Source organism: Chlorocebus sabaeus, chromosome 24, assembly GCF_047675955.1.
Source record: "Chlorocebus sabaeus isolate Y175 chromosome 24, mChlSab1.0.hap1, whole genome shotgun sequence".
NCBI lineage: Eukaryota > Metazoa > Chordata > Mammalia > Primates > Cercopithecidae > Chlorocebus > Chlorocebus sabaeus.
The window spans coordinates 13,625,604-13,640,667 of NC_132927.1; the positions used below are offsets into that span (position 1 = coordinate 13,625,604).

Consider the following 15,064-nt stretch of genomic DNA (forward strand, 5'->3'; position numbering starts at 1 on the left):
AAGCTGGGACGACCGTTGCACCTCCTGGCATGCCAGAGCACAGTGAGGTTCAAAAGAAGGGACAAGTGAATAAATTCCTCAGTTAGTTATCCTGTCATTGTGGTCTGTAGCAGCTAAGTCAAAGCAAATCTAATTTACACTTACCTTACAATAGAGCTAAGGTAGTACTTTACCAAAAATGGTTTTAAGGTAAAAATCATACCTCATCAACTTGAGTTTTATTTACCTAAGGACCAAAAGAAGAAAAAGCCTGCTTATAAATAGTTTCTTCTATACCCAGATCAGTGGTTCTTAAAAGTGGTTTTAGTACTCACAGCAGTAGCATAATTTGTGAATTTGTTAGGAAGTCAAATTGGTGGGCCCCACCCCGACCTAAACTGAATCAGAATCTCTGGGGATAGGGCCCAGAAACAAGTTCTCTGTTGGTTGTCATGAACGTTAAAGGTTGTGAACCACTGACCTAAACAATTGAGGAACATTAAGGAACTTACAGTGTATTCTCTCTATAAAAGGTTTGGTTATTTGTACTAGCCCCTTAGGATAGTTACCAAAACAAAACTACTAATTTATACTCTTTTTTAAACTACAAGTTGCTTATTTTATGTAGGAGAGATATAAGAGTGTGAAATTCTCCAAAAATACCTGCCACACCCCTAACAGACAGGAGATGATAAGAGTAAAACAGAGAACTGGGAGGCTTTAGAAGCCCTATTGTAATATTTCTTAAAACACATTATTTAATGCTAAACATATTTAGTGTGAGCCATATAAAAATTGCCATTTTTGGAGGTCAAAAACCGTTGAATATCAGCAATTAGTATAGTTCAATTTATGTGATTTCTAATGTACCAAGTGCAATAATTTGGTTTCATACTTGATTTTTTATTTCTTAGGCTGAGTCATTAAAAGTTGATCAGTGATATCTGGCAAAATTATTTAAAGTGCTTGAGGAATTGGGGAGACTTGCTGCTTATGTGATCAGATACACAAAAATGAAGTTTTTCATTTCATTAAATATTTGATTAAAACTGCCAAGTTTGAAAATGTTTACCAAGAAATAGTTTGCAGAAATTTTGCTAACTTGATAGAATAAAGGCTTTTGAGCAATATCTTTCAGACTTTTACTAATTAAATATGGAATCTCGAGTGCAATATAGAATCACTTATTCAACAAATATTGAGAACCTGTTATATATTAGGCATAGAAACAGAATTTCAGAGCTCATAGAAAATATTTTCCTCATTTTTCAAAGCAGAAATTTAGTTTTCCAAGATCACTCGGGAGTAATAGTATAGCTGGGATTCCATCGCAGGATTCCTTCTTTTGATAGCAGTAGATTGTAGATTTAAATATTAACCACAGGCTAAACAAACTACAGTCTGTCACACAAATAGCCCCACAAATTAATTCCATTTTTTTTAAGTTTTTAAAAATTTGGTCACAACTATTAAACCTCAATGCACACACTGAACCAAATTCTACACTGAGAGCTCACTAAGTGTTAGTTAGCACTTGCCTAGATACTGACAATATCACTACAAATCCATCCCCCATGGCACTTACAGTCTAATGGAGGAGATCCACCTTGTAAGTAAATTTTTGCCTTCCCTACATTATCCAGGAAATGCAATAATACTTTCAGGTCAAGATTAAAGACAACCTTTTGACATAATTATTTCCATGAGTATCTTCCCCTCTGAAGATCTTATCCAGGGTAGGTGGGAGCAAGCTTGTATCTCACTAAAACCCAACCTCTAAAAAGCCTTATGGATTCAGTTAGAGAACTCCCAGTTATCCTTGTTAAAAAGTTACTTCCTCTTTTTAACCTCTCTGGACTAGAAGAAATATCTTTGAGTGAAAAAAGCAAGACTTGATAACATATAATCCAGTCCTATAGAATACTAGAGGATATGGGGCCTAGGCATGAGAACATTCTAGAGGTTGGGAGTCAACAAGAGTGAAGACAGAGCCGACGAGTACTTACTGTGCTAAACACTCTGCTAAACGCTCTGATAATAGAATGTAATTCTCATCTGCAGCTAAATTTGCTCATGGCTAATATTGGAATGCTGGAAGATTTAGTGCTGGGAAAAAATGGTAATATTTACTTGACCTATTTCAGATTCCCTAGCCTCTATCACTTTGTTCTATTATTATTTTGAATAATGATGTGATATCCTAATGGGGCAAAACTGCTAAAGTATGAAGATTTATTTTTTAAATTATTGATTTATTTAGCTGATCTTGGTTGATAATTACATGATTAAATTATTGACTTCCCTATCATTTGTCAAGTGGCTAAAAAAACCGTTCAGGAACATTACTGGGAATCTAGGAGTTAATAAAACCTCTAAACCGTCAACATGCAGAAATCCATTTAGAACTAATGTTAGAACCAATTTTTTAAAGGGTGGATATCTGATTTCTTGTTTCATATCAGATTAGAAAGAACATATTAAAAGATAATTGGGTTGTTTGGGGAGAATAGGGGAGGTTCTAGAAAAGTAAAGAGCAATCTGCTACCTTCAGGCCGTATTCAGCCTATCTAGTCAATTGTAATCACAACGTTCATTGACTTTACCTTCTCCCAGGCACTGGGCTAATAAGCATTTTGTAATCCATTATCTCATTCCTGTTTTACAAAGGAGGAAACTGGCACTGAGATTAAGTAACTTCCCCAAAATAACACAGTATTCGGCTGAGGTATTAATTTGAGCCTAAGTATAATTTAGGAGCCCTCTATTTGGTATGCTATGGGTTTTTTTTTTGTTTTGTTTTAATTTTTAAAATAATCTTTTGTAGAGACAAGTTCTTTCTGTGTTGCCCAGGCTGATCTGGAACTGCTGGGCTCAAGCAATTTTCCCATATATGCCTCCCAAGGTGCTGGGATTACAGGTGTGAGTCACACCAGGCCCAGCCACGCTATGTTTATTATTAGACATATGGCATTAGGCTATATTTATTATGTTTATGATTAGGCTATATTATTAAGCTACTATTTTTGGGGGTTTGTTGTTGTTGCTGTTATTGTTGTTTTGTGAGATGGAGTCTCATCCTGTTGCCCAGGCTGGAGTTCTATGGCGCTATCTCAGTTCACTTTAACCTCTGCCTCCCAGGTTCAAGCGATTCTCCTCAGGCCCCTGAGTACATGGGATTACAGGTGCACACCACAACGCCTGGCTAATTTTTGTGTTTTTAGTACAGAAGGAGTTTCACCATGTTGGTCAAGCTGGTTTCAAACTCCTGGCCTCAAGTTATCCACCAGCCTCAGCCTCCCAAAATGCTGGGATTGCAGGCATGAGACACCAGGCCCAGGCTCGGCTTGTTGTTATTTTAAAACAACAACAACAAAAAACAACAACAACAAAAAAATCTAATAGTGATGGCATCTCACCAAGTTGCCTAGGCTAATCATGAACTCCTGAACTCAAGCCGTCCTCCCAAATTGACCTTCCAAATGTTGGGTCTGAGCCCCAGCCAGCATGAATTTTCTAAGTCAGACCAAAGAACTGTTGACAGATAACTTTTTGTTGAGGGAGGCTGTTCTGTGCATTGTTGGGTATTTAGCAGCATCCCTGACCTCAATCCAATAGATGCCAGTAGCAACTCGCTCCTGATTATGATAACCAAAAATGTCTCCAAACATTGCCAAGTGTTCCAAAGGTCACTTCTCTGGTATCATTTAACTTTCCAGCAACATTTAAAAAGAAAAAAGAAAAGAAAAAAACCTGACCACCCTTTGTTTAAAAACTTTCTTTTCTGATTGTGTCAAAATCAAAGGGCTAGGCACGGTGGCTCACATCTGTAATCCCAGCACTTTGGGAGGCCAAGGCGGATGGATCACCTGAGGTCTGGAGTTCCAGACCAGCCTGACCAACATGGAGAAACCCCGTCCCTACTAAAAATACAAAATTAGCCAGGTGTGATGGCGCATGCCTGTAATCCCAGCTACTCGGGAGGCTGAGGCAGGAGAATTGCTCGAACCTGGGAGGCAGAGGTTGTGAGCCGAGATCATGCCGTTGCACTCCAGCCTGGACAACAAGAGCAAACCTCTTGTCTCAAAGAAAAAAAAAAAAAAAAAAACGACGACAACTTCCTTCTCTTGGCTTCTATGATACCTCACTTTCCTGGATTTCTTACTCCTTTGTGGTCTGATCTTGTTTTTTTCTGTTTTCCTCCTCCTATACCTAATCTCTATTGGAGTGCTCCAGAGGTTGGGTACGTACTCTCTTCTTTTGTTTATCCAGATTCTCTTCTCAGGGAATCTCATCCAGGGCCTTAGTTAAAAGTAATTTTTATACACTGATGACTCCCCCATTCTTATTTCCAGCCATGGAAATAACCAACATCCCTGAATCTCCAGAATTATATATACAATTATTTATGTTACATCTTTACTTGGGTATCAAAAAAAAAGGATAGTTTGCCCCAGCGCAATGGCTTCCCACCCCATGTGGCAGAAGGATCCCTTGAGGAAAAGAGTTCAAGGCTGCAGTGAACTATGACTATTATAGCGCCACTGCACTCTAGCCTGGGCAACAGAGAGACCCTGTCTCTAAAAAAAAAGAAAAGAGGCTGGGCGCTGTGGCTCACGCCTGTAATCCCAGCATTTGGGGAGGCCATAGGCGGGCAGATCACGAGGTCAGGAGATCAAGACACGGTATAAACCCCGTCTCTACTAAAAATACAAAAAATTAGTCGGGGGTGGTGGCGGGTGCCCATAGTCCCAGTACTTGGGGCTGAGGCAGGAGAATGACATGAACCTGGGAGGCAGAGCTTGCAGTGAGCGCCACTGCACTCCAGCCTGGGCAACAGAGCTAGATTCTTTCTCAAAAAATAAAAAGGAAAAGAAAAAGAGATAGCTTAAGTTTAACAGAACTTTTGATGCTGAACCCCAAACCCTTTTTTCCCCATATATTTCCTATTTCTGAAAATGGCATCACTATCCATCAAATAGTTCTAGCCAAAAACCTAGTACTCATGCCTGATTTTCTTCTCTCCACATCTAGCCCAACAGTATACCCTGTTATACTTTATATAAACTTTACCTTCAAATATATCCTGATTTTGTTCACTTCTATCTCCATGGCAACCACCTTTGTTCCAGCCATAATATTTTTCACCTGGACTACTGGAATTGTTTCCTAATTATTCTCCTGGCCTTTATAGTCCCCACTCAGTATTCAGCGTTTTGGGTTTTTTTTCTTTTTTGAGACGGAGTCTCGCTCAGTCCCCCAGGCTGGAGTGCAGTGGTGCAAACTTGGCTCACTGCAACCTCTGCCTCGGGTTCAAGCGATTCTCCCCGGTAGTTGGGATTATAGGCACCCACTACCATACCCGGCTAATTTTTGTATTTTTAGTAGAGATGGGGTTTCACCAAGTTGGCCAGGCTGGTCTTGTACTCCTGACTTCAAGTGATCCACCCGTCTCAGCCTCCTGAAGTGCTGGGATTACAGGCATAAGCCATCATGCCCAGCCAGTAATCAGCATATTTTTTAACATGTAGTAGGTTATGACAGTATCTTGTTTAAAAATCCTCCAAAGGGCATAGTAGCTCATCCCACCACTTTGGGAGGCCAAGTGGGGGCAGATCGTTTGAGCCCAGAAGTTCAGCACTAGCCTAGGCAACATTGTGAAACCCTGTCTTTACAAACAAACAACAGGAACAAAAATCCTCCAAAGGCCTTCAGTTGCCCTAAAAACCAAATCAAACTTATAACAGTCCTTTCAGGGCTCTGTATGAACGGCTCATTTCTATGTCTTTATCTCATACTATTTTGCCTCTGATCCAAACACAATGGTTTTCTTTCTGAATTTGAATATTTCAACCTCGTTCTGCCTCATGGATTTTGCATTTGATGTTTATTTGCCAGGAATATTCTTCTCTTGTCCCTTCCCATGACTAATTTCTTCTTTTATGTTGTTTTTGTTTGTTTTTTGAGATGGAGTCTCACTCTGTCCCGCAGGCTGGAGTGCAGTGGCATGATCTCGCTCACTGCAACCTCTGCCTCCCGGGCTCAAGCAGTTCTGCCTCAACCTCCCAAGTAGCTAGGATTACAGGCATATGCCATGATGCCCGGCTAATTTTTGTGTTTTTACTAGAGACGGGGTTTCACCATGTTGGCCAGGCTGGTCTCGAACTCCTGACCTCAGGTGATCCACCAGCCTCGGCCTCCCAAAGTGCTAGGATTACAGGCATGAGCCACCATGACCAGCTGATTTCTTATCAGAAAGGTCTCAATGTCATTATAGTGGATGATGTTGGTGCCCCATCCAGATCCCTTTACCAAGCTGGCCTGCCCATACCAGCTGCTGTGAGTATTAATGGCTATCGACTCATAGTTAATTTATTTTCTAGAGAAATGTCCTCTATTAGTCTGTTTTCACACCGCTGATAAAGGCATACCCAAGACTGGATAATTTATAAAGAAAAAGAGGTTTAATGGACTCACAGTTCCACATGGCTGGGGAGGGCTCATAATCACCTCAGAAAGTGAAAGGCATGTTTCACGTGGAGGCAGACAAGAGAAGAACATGACAGCAAAGCGAAAGGGGTTTCCCCTTATAAAACCATCAGATCTCATGAGACTTATTCACTACCATGAGAATGGCATGGAGTGGGGGAACTGCCCCCATGGTTCAGTTATCTGCCAGTGGGTCCCTCCCACAACATGAGGGAATTATGGAGCTAGAATTCAAGATGAGATTTGGGTGGCGACACAGCCAAACCATATCATGCCCTCAGCAAAAGAGAAGCTTGGGAAGTCACACACATCACTACCTTACCTGGGAGGTTACATATGTCGTCATTTCCCACTTCACCATGCTGGAGGCAACCCCATAGCCAATGACTGACTGAAATAAAAAGGGGAACAAAATGCTGACCTCCTTGCCTTAAGATGGGACCAATACAGTAGCCCCCCCACCCCCACCAACCTTACCTGCTGGGAGGAATACATTTCAAGACCACCAGTAGACGCCTGAAACAGCTAATAATACTTTTTTTCCCTATACATCTATGATAAAGTATAATTTTTAAATTGGGTAAAGTAAGGCTGGGCGCGGTGGCTCAAGCTTGTAATCTAAGCACTTTGGGAGGCCGAGGCAGGTGGACCACCTGAGGTCAGGAATTCGAGACCAGCCTGGCCAACATGGTGAAACCCCATCTCTACTGAAAATACAAAATTAGCTGGGCATGGTGGCACATGCCTGTAATCCCAGCTACTTGGGAGGCTGAGACAGGAGAATTGCTTGAACCTGGGAGGCGGAGGTTGCAGTGAGCTGGGATAGCACCATTGCACTCCAGCCTAGGCAACAAGAGTGAAACTCCATCTCAAAAAAAAAAAAAAAAAAAAAAAAAAAAAAAAAAAAAAAAAAAAAAAATTGGGCACAGGAACACAGTAAGAGATTAACAAAAATAATAAAAATAAAGCAGTTACAACCATATACTGTAATAAAACTTATGTGAATGTGGCCTCTTTCTCTCTCAAAATATCTTACTGTACTGTACTCAACCTTCTTATTGTGACGATGTGAAATGATAAAATGCCTACATGATAAGATGAAGTAAGGTGAATGACATAGCCATTATGACATAGCATTAGGCTAATACTGACCTTCTGACCGTGCATAAGAAGGAGGATCATCTGCTTTTTGGTGATTCTGGGTCATCGAGCAGTGATGATGTGCATGGATGTCAGAAGCAATGACTAACAGGTTGGGTAGTATATACATCATGGATAATGCTGGATAAAGGCATGATTCATATCTGAGGCAGGACAGAATGGGATGGCCCAATATTTTATCATGCACTCAAACAACACAATTTAATACTCATGAATTGTTTATTTCTGGGATTTTCCATTTAATATTTTTGGATCACGGTTGACTGCAGGCAACTGAAATTGTGTACAGCAAAACTGCAAATAATGGAAGACTACTGTACTGTGTTGCAACGCATGCTCCAAAGCTGCCTTTGGACCTGGCTAAGGTTAAACTATAGCTGAGATGGTATCTTTGCTTACCTTTGCAAGAAATTTGTCCATTTCATGTAAGTTATCAAGTTTATTGGCATACAATTTTAATAATATTCCTCTTTTAATATCTGTAGAATTTGTAGTGATGTCACTTCTTTAATTTCTGATATTGGTAGACTTCTTTCTTTTTTTCTTTTTCTTTTTTAAAATTAACCTTCATTTATTTGGGTATGTCTGCTTTATTTCTTGATCACTTAATTTTATTGGTATTATCAGAGAACCAGGTCTTAATTTCATTCATTTTTCTGTATTGCTTTTCTGTTTTCTGTTATATTGATTTCTATTCTTATAATTATTATTTCTATTCCCTCATTTACTTTATTTTATTTTGTTCTTTATTAGTTTCTTGAGGTGGAAGCTAAGGTTATTGAGGCTGTTCCTTTCTAATATTGGTGTTTAGTACTATAAATTTATTCTAAGTACTGCTTTATAGGCATCCCACAAATTTTGATTTTTTTTCATTAATCTAAATTATAGGACTTTCCTTTTTTTTTTTTTTTTTGAGGCAGAGTTTCCCTCTCATCCAGGCTGGGGCAATGTCGCGACCTTGGCTCACTGCAACCTCTGCCTCCTGGGCTCAAGCAGTTCTCCCACTTCAGCCTCTGGAGTAGCTGGTACTATAGGCATGTGCCACCAGGCCAGGCTAATTTTATTTATTTACTTATTTATTTATTTATTTACTTACTTATTTTTGTTTTAGAGTCTTGTTCTATCCCCCAGGCTGGAATACAGTGGTGCTATCTGGGCTCACTGCAATCTCCGCCTCCTGGTTCAAGCGATTCTCACATCTCAGCCTCTGAGTAGCTGGGATTACAGGCATCTGCCACCACTCCCGGCTAATTTTTGTATTTTTAGTAGAGATGGGGCTTTGCCATGTTGACCAGGCCGGTCTCGATCTCCTGACCTCAGGCAATCCAACTGTCTCTGCCTACCAAAGTGCTGGGATTACAGGAATGAGTCACCGTGCCCAGCGGACTTTTATCTTTTAGGGAAGTTTTAGGTTTCCAGAAAAATTGAGCAGAAAGCTGGGCGTGATGGCTCAGCATGTAATTCTAGCACTTTGGGAAGCCGAGGTGGACAGATCGCTTGAGCCCAGGAGTTTAAGACCAGCCTGGGCAACATGGCGAAATCCCATTTCTACTAAAACTACAAAAAACAGCCAGGCATGGTGGCTCAGGCCTGTAGTCCTAGCTTCTTGGCAGGCTGAGGTGGGAGGATTTCTTGAGCCCAGGAGGTCGAGGCTACAGTGAGCCAAGATTGCATCACTGCATTCCAGCCTGGGCAACGGAAGGAGAACGTGTCTCAAAAAAAAAATAAATAAAAAAAATTGAGCAGAAAGAAGAGTTCTTATATACATTTCCCCCTGCACCCCATAGGGTTTTCTCTTATTGTTGACATCTTGCATAAGTGTAGTGCATTTTGTACATTAATGAATCAATATTGATACATTATTATTAAAGTTCATAGTTTACATTAGGGTTCACTTTTTGTGTTGCGCAGTTCCTTAGGTTTTGACAAATGGTGTTTTCACTTTTTATCACTTTAAAATGCTTAGAAATTTCCCTTTTGATTTATTCTTTGTCCCACGGGTGATCTAGAAGCATGTTAATTAGTTTCCAAAAACTTGGAGATTTTCCAAACAGCATTCTCCTGTGAATACCTAGTTTACTCTGGTCAAAGAACACAGTCTATATGATTGGAATCTTTTAAAATGTAATTGTGTTTGTTTTATGGCCTTGATTATGGTCTGTCTTTGCAATGATTCCATGTGAATCTGAAAATAATGTGTATTTTGTTGTTGATAGGTGGTCTGTTCTATAAATGTCAATTAGACAAGTTGATTGATACTGTTGTTCAAGTCTTCTGTATCCTTACTGATTTTCTGTCTGCATGTTCTATCAATTGTTGAGAGATAAGTGCTGAAATCATTAATTGTGGATTTATTCCCGTAGTTCTAAAACACTTGGAATCATGTATTTTGAAGCTCTGTTCTTAGATATTTAAGAAAGGGAATAGTGGAGGGCAGAGAATCTGATGCTGAGATCAGGAAGGAGAATGAGTTAGGGTTTTTTTTTTAATTACATATGTGATAACTGAAAATGAATCATGAAAGGATACCAATTGGGAAGGATCAAATAAACTGTTCACGGATGACATGATTATCTATGTAGAAAATTCCAAGAAGCCAATTTTTTAAACTCTCCTGAAACTAGTAAGTTATCATAGCAAGGTTGCTTGATACAGCTTAGTATTTTGGAAACCAATTGTTTTCCTACACTCTAGCAATAAACCACTGGAATTTGAAATTAAAAATGCAGTGCTATGTACATTAGCACCAAAAAATTGAAGTACTTAGGAATAAATCTAACAAAATATGGTCAAGACCTAACAAAACTCTGATGAAAGAAAGAAAAGAAAATGTAAATATATAGATATTCTATGTTCATGAATAGGAAGGCTCACTATGATTAAGATGTCAGCTCTTACTGATTGGATTTATAGATTCAATGCAATTCAACCAAAATCTCAGTAAGTTATTTTGTGGAAATCAACAAACTGATTCTAAATTTTATATGGAAAGGCAAAAGACCCAAAATAAAACAATACTGAAGCTAGAGAATAAAGTAAGAGGACTGATCCACTGACTTCAAATTCAAGACTTACTGTAAAGCTACAATAATCAAGAACAAACAGGTCAGTGGAATGAAATAGAAAGTCCAGAAATAGGCTGGAGATGGTGGCTAACACCTACAATCCCAGCATTTTGAGAGGCCAAGGTAGGCGGATCACTTGAGGTCAGAAGTTCGAGACTAGCCTGGCCAACATGGTGAAACCCCCTCTCTACCAAAAATACAAAAGTTAGCCAGGCGTGGTGGCATGCACCTGTAATCCCAGCTACTCAGGAGGCTGAGGCACAAGTATCGCTTGAACCCAGGAGGTGGAGGTTGTAGTGAACCAAGACCACACCACTGCACTCCAAACTGGGTGACAGAGTGAGATTCTGTCTCAAAAAAAAAAAAAAAAAAAGAAAGAAAGAAAGTTCAGAAATAGACCCCACCAATACAGTCAATTGATCTTTGACAAAGAAAAAAAAGCAATTCAATGGAGAAAGGTTAGTCTTTTCAATAAATGGCGCTGGAACAATTGGACACCAACATGCAAAAAAATGGATCTAGACAATGGCCTTATTCCTTCATAAAAAATAATTAAAAACAACTCACAAACCTAAATATGAGACACTCAATGACAAAACTTTTATAACATTTGAGAACATCTAGGTGATCTTCACTTAGCAATGAGTTTTTAGATTCAACACCAAAAACATGATTCATGAACGAAGAAATTCATAAGTTGGACTGTTCATTAAAATAAAAAATTTCTGCTCTGTGAAAGACACTATTAAAAGAATGAAAAAACAAGCCACAGAACGGGAGACAATATTTACAAAATACATACCTGATGAAGGATATGTATCTCAAGTATACAGAGTCTTAAAACTCAATATTAAAAAACAAGCAACCAATTGTACAACATGGTGACTACAGTTAATGACAATATATTGTATTTTTGAAAAATACTTAGAGTAGATTTGTTTGTTTGTATGTTTGTTTGTTTTTTGAGATGAAGTCTCACTCTGCACCCAGGTTGGAGTGCAGTGGCGCAATTTCAGCTCACTACAACCTCTGCCTCCCGGGTTCAAGCGATTCTCCTGCCTCAGCCTCCCAAGTAGCTGGGATTACAGGTATGCACCACCACACCCAGCTAATTTTTGTATTTTTAGTAGAGATGGAGTTTTGCCATGTTGGCCAGGCTGGTCTTGAACTCCTGACCTCAAGTGATGTACCCCCCTCGGCCCCCTGAAGTGCTGAGATTACAGGTTTGAGCCACCATGCCCGGCCTTAGAGAGTAGATTTTAAGTATTTATTTAAAAATAAATAAATAAATAAATAAATAAATAACTATGAGGTAATACATGTGTTAATTAGTTAGACATAACCATTTCAAAATATATTTTATTTTATTTTTTTTTGAGACAGAGTCTCACTGTGTCGCCCAGGCTAGAGTGCAGTGGCACAATTTGGGCTCACTGTAACCTCTGCCTCTTGGGTTCAGCAATTCTCCTGCCTCAGCTGCCCAAGTTGCTGGGATACAGGTGCCTGCCACCATGCCTGGCTAATTTTTGTACTTTTTGTAGAGATGAGGTTTTGCCATGATGGGCAGGCTGGTCTTGAACTCCTGACCTCAAGTGATCTGCCCGTCTTGGCCTCCCAAAGTGCTGGGATTACAGGTATGAGCCAGCGTGCTTGGCCTTAGAGAGTAGATTTTAAGTATTCTCACCAAAAAGGAGATAACTTTGTGAGGTAATGCATGTGTTAATTAGCTAGTTTTAGCCATTTCACAAGGCATATATATTTTAAAACATCATATTTTACATGAGAAGCATGTAAATATTTGTTTGTTTGTTTCATTTTGTTTTGTTTTTTTGAGACAGAGTCTCGCTCTGTCACCCAGGCTTGAGTGCAGTGGTGCAATCTTGGCTCACTGCAACCTCTGCCTCCCTGGTTCAAGCAATTCTCCTGCCTCAGACTCCTGAGTAGCTGGGATTACAGGCGTGTGCCACCAGTTCTGGCTAATTTTTGTATTTTTAGTAGAGACAGGGTTTCACCATGTTGGTCAGGCTGGTCTCGAACTCCCGACCTCATCATCTGCCTTCCTTGGCCTCCCAAAGTGCTGGGATTACAGGTGTGAGCCACTGTGCCCGGCTGAGAAGTATGTAAAATTTTATCTGCCAATTTTAAAACTGCAAAATCATTTTCTAGTAAGGTTGAGCCAAGTTATATGTCTAACAGCAGTATTTGAGAGTATCTATCTAATCTTAACTTTGTTGCAGTGAATAATTTTAAAAAACAGACTGTGATATAAATGTACATTGTATGTAACATATAATTGTAAGCCAATTTGGATAACAAAAAAGAAAAGAAAAAAAAAACATAGAAAGGGGCTAGGGCTAGGGTTTTCACTGCTAGAAAAAAACCAGCAATCCAATTATGGCCCAAATAACAAAAAACAGGCCAAACGATGTGAATTGACACCTCATCAAAGAAGATAATACAGAAGGCAAACAAGCATATGAAAAGGTGCTGAACACTACACAGTATTCCACTAGGGAATTGCAAATTATAACAACAATAAAATACCGTTATACATCTATGAGAATGCATAAAACCCAAACCACTGACAACAAATGCTGGTGAGGATATGGAGAAACAAGAACTCTCATTCATTGCTGGTGGGAATGCAAAATACTGCCTCCACTCTGGAAGACAGTATGGCAGTTTCTTACAAAACCAAACATGCTATTAACATATAATCCAGCAATTGCACTCCTTGGTATTTACCCAAATGAGTTGAAAACTTATAAAACATATATTTACACACACACAAAATATATAGATATCTATAGCAGCTTTACTCATAATTGCCAAAACTTAGAAGCAACCAAGAAATCTTTCAATAGGTGAATGGAGGCCAGGCGCAGTGGCTCTCATCTGTAATCTCAACACTTTGGGAGGGTGAAGGGGGTGAATCACTTGAGCTCAGGAGTTCAAGACCAGCCTGGGCAACATGGCAAAACCGTATCTCTACAAAAAATACAAAAATTTAGCCTGGCGTGGTGGCATACACCTGTAGTCTCAACTACTAAGGGGTGCTGAAACAGGAGAATTGCTTGAGTCCAGGAGGTCAAGGCTGCAGTGAGCCAAGATTGTGCCACTGCACTCCAGCCTAGATGACAGAGTGAGACCCTGTCTTAAAAAACAAAAACAAAAACAAAAACAAAAACAGAGGAAAAGAAAAGAAAAAAAAGGTAAATGGATAAACAAATACTATTCAGCCATAAAAAGATAGGAGCTGCTGGGAGCAGTGGAATCCCAGCACTCTGGGAGACTAAGGTGGGAGCATTGCTTGAGCCCATGAGTTTAAGAGCAGCCTGGGCAATATAGTGAGACCCTGTCTCTAGCAAAAATAAAGTAAAATATAATAAACAAACAAATAAATAAACATGAACTATCAAGTCTTGAGAAGATATAGAGGAAACTTAAATACATATTGCTTAGTAAAAGAAGTCAATCTAAGAAGGCTATATATTGTATGATACCAACTATGTGACATTCAGGAAAAGGCAAAAACTATACAGACAGTAAAAGAAAAGAAAAAAAGAGTGGTTGCCAGAGAATGTGGGAGTGGCAGATGAATAGATGAACACAGGGGATTTTTAGGACAGTGAAACTATTCTGTATGATATTGTAATAGTAAATACATGACACAGTGCTGTTGGCAAACTCTATAAAACTGTGTGACACCAAGAATAAGCCACAATGTAAACTACAGAGTTTAGTTAATAATGTATCCATATTGGTTCATCAATTGTAACAAATACTAATGCAAGGGACTAAAGCACATAAAATTGGAACAATACAGAGACTATTAGGCCCCTGCACAAGGATAACACACAAATTTGTGAAGTGTTCCATATTAAAAAAATAAATTTAAAAATAAAACAAAAAATAATAAGGGAAACTCTGGGGGTGACATGGTATAAGATAACTTCTGTACTATCTGATCACTTTTCTTTCTTTTTCTTTAGAGACAGGGTCTCATTCTGTTGCCCAGGCTAGAGCACAGTGCTATGACCATAGCTCACTGCAACCTCGAACTCCCGGGCTCGTAGTGATCCTCCCCTTCTGGCTCCCAAGTAGCTGGGACTACAGACATGAGCCACCATGCCTGGCTATTTTTTGTTTTATTATTTCTTGTAGAGACATGGTCTCACTATGTTGTCCACACTGGTCTCCAATTCCTGGGTTCAAGTGATCCTCCTACCTTGGCCTTCCAAAATGCTGGGATTACATGTGTGAGCCAGTATGTCCAGCCTCACTTTTCATTAAAGCTAAAACTGCTTTTTAAAAAAAAAAAAAAAAAAAAAAAAAAAAAAAAAAAGCCTATTGGAGTCGCTTCCAAGATGGCC

At 39.3% G+C, this 15,064-nt stretch overlaps 1 pseudogene; it reads left to right on the forward strand.

Moving 5' to 3' along the window:
* Positions 1-14,475: 14,475 nt before the first annotated feature.
* LOC119619238 (U6 spliceosomal RNA) lies at positions 14,476-14,576 on the forward strand (annotated as a pseudogene).
* The last annotated feature ends 488 nt before the right edge of the window (positions 14,577-15,064 follow it).